The 9043-nt window shown below is 38.6% G+C and overlaps 1 pseudogene; it reads right to left on the bottom strand.

Moving 5' to 3' along the window:
• LOC102843935 overlaps nucleotides 1-8959 on the bottom strand; it is a 21950-nt pseudogene extending 12991 nt beyond the window's left edge.
• Between the last annotated feature and the right edge of the window lie 84 nt (nucleotides 8960-9043).

The raw sequence follows: 9043 nt of genomic DNA, 5'->3' as shown, positions 1-9043 counted from the left end.
AGAGAATAGTGCAACAATGAATGAGTGGAAGCCCAAAATCTCTGTAAATGTTTATGAAAATTAATAAAATATAATTATCGAAAAAAAATGATAGAGTTCAGTGCTTACTTTTTAATTAAAATATTTTTTTATTTAAAAACCCTTTTCTTAACATCACCAACAATAGCAGCAACTTATTTGCTTCTCTTGTAAATTAATTTAACGAGATATATACATTTTAAAAGAACACAATTTTTTAAAATAAAAATTGTTTCTTTAAAGTCAAAAGTAAAGACTGAACTCTATCATTTTTAATTGAGATTTTAATGAAAGATTTTAGAGAACTTGGATTTTCATTCATTCATTATTGCACATTTTTCATTGTTATACAATACCCCATGCAAATAATTATTTGCCATGCAAATAATTTCTAATCACATATCCCTTTTAAATAGTTCTCTCCCTCATCTGTTTCAATGCCATGTATATTATTTATCTCTTGTTTTCATAGTTTCCCCCAACCTCCTCATCAGTCTTATTCTATAACAGTGGCATTATGCAGTATTTGTATAGTATGTGTAACTGAGATATTTCAGCATAATGTCTTCCAGGGTGACCCATTTTATATAATAGTTCATGAGATCCTTGTTTTTCAATGCTCCATAGCATTCCATTGTGTGAATATACCACAGCTTCTCTATCCATTCATTTGATGATGGGCACTTGGGTTGTTTCCAACTCTTTGTTATTGTGAACAAAGCAGTAATAAACATAGGTGTGCATATATCTGCTTGGCTGGCAGTTCTGGTTTCATCAGGGTATATTTCAAGTAGTGAAATTGCTGGGTCAAATGGTATTTCTATTCCCAACTTTTTGAGAAAGTGACAATCTGCCTTCCATAGTGTATGCACCATTTTACATTCCCACGAACAGTGAATAAGGTTTCCAGTTTCTTCACAACCTTGCCGGCATTTGTGGTTTAATGTTCTGTTGAATTTTGCTATTCTTATTGGGGTAAGATGTTATCTCATAATTTTTTTCATTTGCATCTCTCTCAAGCTAGGAATTTTGAACATTTCTTCATGTGTTTGTTCACCATAAGAATGTCTTTTTTTAGTGAAGTGTCTGTTCAGAATATTGACTTCAATAGAGTTCAGAGATTAAATAAAAGAGATGTCTTTTAAAGAAGTCTTTTATTAAAATAAAAGACTGGAGATTAAATAAAACTAAAGTGTGAAAATAAGAATTTATTTGCACAGTGTGACTCTGACAATGTGATAGAATATTAGATGAACTTGATCTTTTTTATTCTAATATTGAAGACAATTTTACTCAAGCCACTCACATGATTCTGTTTTCTCAGAAGAAAACTTTTCCACATTTATAGTGTATAAAAACTCTGACTATCTAAACTGAAAGCCATTTTGATGGAGCTTGTACTTAAAACCTACTGCCTTCAAGTGACCACACCACTTATTTTTCAAACTTCGTGACTTTCTAAATATAAAAGCTCATTGACTGGAAGTTCAATTTTGATTCAGTTCTGCACTGAAACTATCAGTATTAGTAGAGTGTCTCTGGCAAGAGGGATTGAAGCTGTAGCGCGTTGTAGATGAAGCATATCAGGACTTTTGAAAATATGAGGTTTTGCATATTATGTAGAGCTGAACTGAAACATTTTGATCTGATAAAGAAATAACTTTTCTACTTTTGTCCTCTTTTCTAAAAAACAGAGGTTAAAGCACAGTCAGTTAGCTGCCTGTGATTGTTCAATCCTGTAGAATCATCAGGGAATTCTGGTGACCCAGAAGCTGCACTGTCAACTCAAAGGCCTTAAGTTCGAATTCACCAGCTACTTCATGGGAGAAAGATGGGCAGCCTCCTTGCTTGCGATTTACTCTTGTGGAATGTTGGGGAGGAAGGGAAAGTTTCTGGCCAGGACAGATCACCTAAGCTCCAGATAAGTGTAAGCCTCCCAACGGCCTTTAATACAAGGTAGAGAAAGCTCCCCTGTGTTCTGCTGTACTGGCTTGAGAAAGCTCACTACCTGGAAAGTTGGCTGCTGCATTTGTTAAGCTGGGAGTGGCCCACACGAAGCTGAGATTCTCCTAAGCAATCCGCACATTCCACGTCTGTAAGCCCACCCTATCCTGTCTTCCTGATTACATACTGGTATATAAATGCACTGCAGATCCCAATAAAATTGAGCTGGATTGACTCCATCATACTTACCCCCATCAGAGTGTGGCTGTCAAGTTGCCAGTGAACTGACAGAGACAATTTACAACCTCTGAAAAGCTGCAGGAGGGCCAGCTATGAGTCAGTTTGACGGTTCATAACAATGACAATAAGTGTGAAAAATATTTTTGTAATCCAAACGAATTACTTCAGTGTCTGGCATTTGTCTAAATGCTAAAGAATATAAAATTTATTTGAGGAAATCAGACATGATCTATGAATCACTTAAAAAACAAAACAAAACAAAAACACCTAAAAGTCTTCTGGTTGTTATGTCAAGGATCTGGTTTAATTTTCCTTGCAAACAGGTGGCAGGGAATGGCAAAGGACATACTGACAAAGGAGATCAATCAGAACTGATGTTGACAGACTGTGGCAATATAACAATACAAAATAACCCTCAAAGAGTGTGCTATATGACAACAAAAACAGACTCTCAAGTAACGTGGCAAAACAACATACTCAGGAAAAGATAAATGAGATGACCAAAGTCACCTATCCATTAGAAGGAATGCATCATCAGCTGTTAAACCCCACTCTCTGTTAACAAAAGATATACAAACCTTTCTGTAAGATAAAAATGGAGTCAGTTTGTCCTAACCCATTCATAGTCTCTTATGAACGTCTAATAAGCCTCAGTTTCTTTCTCTTGCTCTCACGTGGTATTGGTGTCTTTAATTTCTGAGTAAGAGCTTTCAAATTCTTACTCGAAGAGGCCTCTGGACCTCTTTTGGAAATCATCCCCTTGACACAAGGATGAGACAAGGATACCAACTGTAATCCTTTCTTTTCAGTACTGTTTTGGAAGTGCTTGCTAAGGCAATACAGTAAGAGAAGGAAGTAAAAGGCATCCAGATTAGCAAAGAGATGATTAAATTGTTGCTACATGCATGCAGAAAATATGATATTGTTTCTCTCTCTCTCTCTCTCTCTCTCTCTCTCTATATATATATATATATACACACATATATATATACACATTCACATATATATAGTGTGTTATATATAACTCTATATAAAGTTATATATAAGATGACATATATAAGGTTATATATCTATATAGTTATATATATCTATATATATATATATGTACACATACATCAGCTATATCTATACATCAGTTATAAAACTAAAAATGGCATCCGTTTTCTTCAGCCTACAAAACTGGTTATTTTGCCTCAGAATTCTTCCTTTACTTTCTTTAATAATGTAAAATGGTTTAAGCTATCTGTTTACCAGGAGAGGAAATGCATCTTTCTTAGATCAGCATTTACCTCTTTGAAGCTATTTTACCAAGTCATATGTAAATTGTATCTTAATCTGCCTGATTTTCAGGAGGGGAAGTGGACCTTTCCTGAGTTGGCCTTTATCTTTTCAGAGCCCATTTTTTTTTCAGTCATGTGTTAACTCTTTTGTAGGTTGCCTATTTACTAGTATCTGTGTGTGAATATGATTTTTTCAGATGTAGAAATTCTTTGATTTTACAAAAGTGCATTGTTAAGGGAGTTGGTGTTACTAAGTCAATAGATCCTTGCCTGAAAAATCACCAACTCATGTATGCAAACAGCAAGAATGCTTTATTTTGCAGAACAAATTCCAGCATGCAGGGGCCCATCACTTGATAGACATTTTTATAGGTCCATGGGACTGTTTGGCTAGGGTGAGGTAATTGAGAACATCATTGGTGGGCTAGAGGAACAGTTACATGGGGCAGTTTGTGATTGTCTAGTGCCTAGGTAGCCACCCCGCCGACCTTTGCCCTTTCCTGTGTCATGTACACCCTTCCATGTATCAGGTACCCACATTCTTGATAAACTCTTAAAAGGACATTAGGCACAGATAGCTGACCTGAGATAAGAATCTTCCTGCTCTGTGTGCTTGCTTTCTCTACTGATTGGATATCTCTTGAGCTAAGAATTTTTATGGCCTCCTTCTGTTTCTGGAATTGATGAATTTTTAAAGGTTAGGCCAGGTCAGGCTTGAGATGGAGGTCAGGCACAAAATGGACTCTGTATAGTTCTCTCATTCCCCCCTTTGAATTATGTACCACGGGCCAAATCATTGGCCCCAGATGGGCATCTGAATCTTTGGTGATAGGAATGAGTTCATATTGGGACTGTAAACCATACGCTGGACTATGGAGATGTGCACTCGCATAAACTTGACTAATGTATTCACTATTCAAGGTCCACATGTGAGTGAGAACAGTTAGTAAAAGCATTAGGGATCCTATTAGTGCTGACACCAGTGTAGTCAGCCAGGGGGACCAAGAAAATAATGACTTGTACTAGTTCTGATTAATCTCCTTTGTCAGTATGTCCTTTTTCTATTCCCTATCACTTCCCCCTGAGAGAGATTTCACCCTGACATTAGGAGATGGGGCACCGTATTCTCTTGTCTACTTCCTGTTGGAAAAGGGTGCTGAAGGTCTCAGAGTGAAGATCTTCTGTCACTTGTCACTACTCTGAAGGACCCCTTCGGCAATTTGAAACATGTAGACTATTGTAGCAATTGATTTTGGAATTTAGATGCTTTATTATCAATTGTGCACAGGGATACAGATTCATATCCTTGGAGATTCACCATGGAACTGTTGTAGCTTCTTGTTGTTGTTATTATGTGCTCTCGAGTCGCTTGCAACTCATAGCGACCCTATGTACAACAGCCCTAAACTCTGCTCTGTCCTGTGCCAATTGTACCGTCTCTGATACACGCATTCCAATTACCCCAGTCACTGAATCAATCCACCTCATAGAGGGTCTTCCGCTCCTGTGCTATCCCTCCACCCTACCAAACATGACGCCCCTCTCCAAGGACCTGTCCCGCCTTACAACATGTCCAAAGTATGTTAGATGGAGCCTCAGAATCCTTGCCTCCAAGGAGCCACCCGGTTTGACCCTTTCCATGATGAATCTGTTTGCTTTCCTAGCAGTCCATTTTACCCTCAATACTCTTCTCCAGCACCACAGCTCAAAGGCATCAATTCTTCTTCTATCCTCCTTGGTCATTGTCCAACACTCTGATGCATAACAAGTGATTGCAAAGACATGGCCTGTACCAGATGCACCTTAGTCTCCAGAGAGATACCATTGCTCTTCAGTACTTTGGAGAGGTCCCTAAAAGCAACTTTTAATTTCCTGGCTACTGGTGCTGAGAGTGTTCATTGTGGAGCCAAGCAAACTAAAGCTGCAATCTCAATCTCTTCACGATCCATCCTGATGCTGACCATTGGCCCAGTGGTGAGAATCTTTGTCTTCTTGACATTGAGCCTCAACCCATATTGGAGGCTGCAGTCCTTGACCCTCTGCAGCAAGCTCTTCAGGTCCTCTTCAGTTTCAGTCCTCAGGAGGGACACCAAGGGACCTTGAAACCCCCAGCCCACATCTCAGGTAAACATGGAGCCCCCAAGGCTGTGCAGGATCCGTTCTAAGGCTGCATAGAGGGAGAAAGAAAGAAACCCCGACAGGCAGAGAGGAGGGACACCAAGGGACCTTGAAACCTCCCACCCACATCTCAGGTAAACATGGAGCCCTCAAGGCCGCACAGCACAGGATCCATTTGGGCTCTCGGGACTGCAACCCTAGGGTCAAGAAAAATCTATCTATACACCAGTTCTACAGGACACATTACCTTTGCTAGGAAAGCATTGCCACTGAACTTAAGAGATAATGGTTATTGTAGCTTAGAAGACATAACTTTAACTAACAAGTTTAAAAGTACATGAGTCAAAAATTAAAAATAATAATATTCAAACTAGAGGTTCTAACAGTGGCACAAACTAAGCTACAGAAGGAAGATAGTTCTTAAAATAGAAGTCTTATTGGCTGGCACTTTGTCTATTATACTATAATGGCTAGGAACCACAAGATGTAAAGAACTGCTTATGAGGTTTTTCTGTCAATTTTAACAACTAAGAAACAACGAGAAGAGAGTGGACCTGAGAAGGCTTGTAGGACCGAATAATAAGCGCCTGTGTCTGAGAGAAAATGAATATACTTGCCGGCAACATTAATGCTCACCGCTGGCTTTTCTGGGAGGACCTGAATTGTCGAAGCATTTAACCTGGGAGCCTGTCAGTCCTCTGTGGATTCAGCTATGAGGACCTGATGTGGGCCACTCGTGGCTAAGTGTCCTTCAGATCCACACTTAAAGCAAGTGAGTGGGAGCTTCCTCTGTACTCCCTTGCCAAATTGTGGTTCTTGCTCGTGCCACTGTTTATTTAAGTGGACCAGCTTTCCACAGTGGAAGTAATTCTGACTTCCTTTATTACCTGTGGGTGGCATTGTTTATGTGTAAGACTTCTTTTTCTTGACACAGACTCTTAACTGGTAGGAATAGTTGTCCCAATAATTTTTGCCATTCTCTGGTCTTTTCTCTTCTTTCTAGATCCTGGTTGTTAAAAGAGGGAAAAATTTAAAAAAAATATAATCTTTTACGTTTCCAGTTCAAAGAGATACACGTTTACTGTAAATGTGGATAAAGTTCTACTATTCCTCCTTCATGTCATGATATAGTATTATTATCATGAGTATTTATAAATCTATTGCCTTTTTTACATTAACTTAAAATTGTGTTGTTTCTATGCTGATGAATGGAACCAACAAGGCTCTAATCAATGATGCTTCTATGTTGTTGTTGTTGTTATGTGCCATCGAGTCACTTGCAACTCATAGCGACCCTATGTACAAGAGCCCTAAACACCGTTCTATCCTGTGCCAACCTCACCATCTCAGACACACTTAATCCCACCACTCCACTCACAGAATCGATCCATCTCATCGAGGGTCTTCCTCTCCTGTGCTGTCCGTCCACTCTCCCAAACATGATGTCTCTCTCCAATGACCAGTTCCTCTTTGTAACATGCCCAAAGTATTTCAGATGAAGTTTCAGAATCCTTGACTCCAAGGAGCATTCTGACTTCACCATCTCTAGGAAAAACCTGTTTGTTCTCCTAGCAGTCCATGGTGTATTCAACACTCTTCTCCAGCACCACAACTCAAAGGCATCAATTCTCTTTCTATCATCCCTATTCACTGTCCAACTTTGCAATGCATAGCACGCAATTGCAAAGACTATAGTCTGGATCAGGTGCACCTTAGTCTCCAGCCTGACATTGTTGCTCTTCAGTACTCTTGAGAGGTCCCCCACAGCTAACTTTCCCAATGCAATTCGTCTCCTGATTTCCTGGCTGCTGTTACCAAAAGTGTTGACTGTGGAACCAAGTAAGCTAAAACTATTAACTATCTCAATCTCTTCACCATCCATACTGATGTTGTTTTATTGATATTGAGCTTCAATCCATATTGAAGACTGCAGTCCCTGACCTTCTGCAGCAAGCACTTCAGGTCCTCCTCAGTTTCAGCAAGCAGAATTGTATCATCTGCATAATGCGGGTTGTTGACGATTCTTCCACCAATCCTGATGCCACATTCCTCCTTGTACAGCCCAGCATCTCGGATGATCTGTTCTGCATACAGATTGAAAAGGTATGGAGACAAAATACATCCCCTTTCTTTCTTTTAAACCATCCAGAGTCTCCCTGCTCTGTTGTTCCAAGTAGATATTTCTATAGGAAGTATTAATTAAAACCAGACTTCGCTCTATTTAACATTGTCTTCAATGTATCTATACTCTAAGAAAGATAAAGGAAGCAACAGACAGGGAGGAATATCAGGATAACCTAAAGTTGTTAGTATTATCTTTACAAAAACTATACTCCTGAAACATTTACTAAAGAAATATATTACCCCAAACTTTATAATGCTAATAAACTATTTTTAATAAGGGAGTATTAGAAACATATGTCCAATCGCTGATATTATCTGCCATTCTGAAACTTCGTCCTCATCAAAGTGAGGTCTTATCTAGGAGTTTAACATTTCTGGAAGGCACTCACAGCATTTCTGAGCCTGTAGAGATATAAGCAAATCCTCGCCTCCACCTAATAACATCTCTTTTTCTATTCATCAGTTAGAGGTTCCTTATAATAATAGGCTAATTCAATGTGTGTGTGTGTGTGTGTGTGTGTGTGTGTGTGTGTGTGTGTTGAAATAGTGGGAATTTGTAATGTTACTCCCCACTTGTCAAATTAAGGATCTGTACAAAGGCTCCTTTTTCTTTATATCACAACTTAAATAATAAAAAAAATGATATTTTTTACTGAAATAAATATTCTTTTGGCTAAGGATAATATTAGCAAACAGGCCAGTTATACAGAATTCTTTTCATTATAATAGACTTTCTATCAGAATGAAAACTTTCGTTCTTCTTTTGAGGGATGTTCTAAAAGGAAATGAATGAAAGAATAGTGTTAATACATGTGCAATTCTTAGATGTGATACACGTACACAATTATCAAATACAATAACAATACAGCTCTTGATCGGATACAGCACAAGTTTTACTCATCAAATATAACTTTCACTTATCAGATACAACACAAATTCTACTCATCAAATATAACTTTCACTTATCAGATACATCACAAGTTTAACTCATTAAATACAGTGCAACTTCAATCAGATCTGATAAAAGCAGACATCAAAGTGCTAAAAAGAACGAAGTGGAGAGTTTCTGCTTCTGATCCTACAAAACGAAGAATGGGGAGCTTCTGCTTCCATTCCTATAGGTTCCTGTCTAAAGTACAGAAACCAACATAGGCACAACTGTGAAACAGATAGCTTTGGAGTAGGTGACTCATGTCAGCCCACTCACCCAGATTAGAGTAGGTGAGGGACTCCATTTTGTAACCAATATGTCATTTTAAAATGTATAAGCCTCTAGAGCAGTAAACTGAAAGCGGTGGGGGAAGGGGGAAAAGAGCCCC

This window comes from Elephantulus edwardii, unplaced genomic scaffold, assembly GCF_000299155.1.
Source record: "Elephantulus edwardii isolate Elephantulus edwardi_28Jun2011 unplaced genomic scaffold, EleEdw1.0 scaffold00393, whole genome shotgun sequence".
In the NCBI taxonomy this organism is placed as follows: Eukaryota; Metazoa; Chordata; class Mammalia; order Macroscelidea; family Macroscelididae; genus Elephantulus; species Elephantulus edwardii.
Note: the sequence above shows the minus strand (reverse complement) of the source record. Positions and strands in the feature narration are given on the sequence as shown.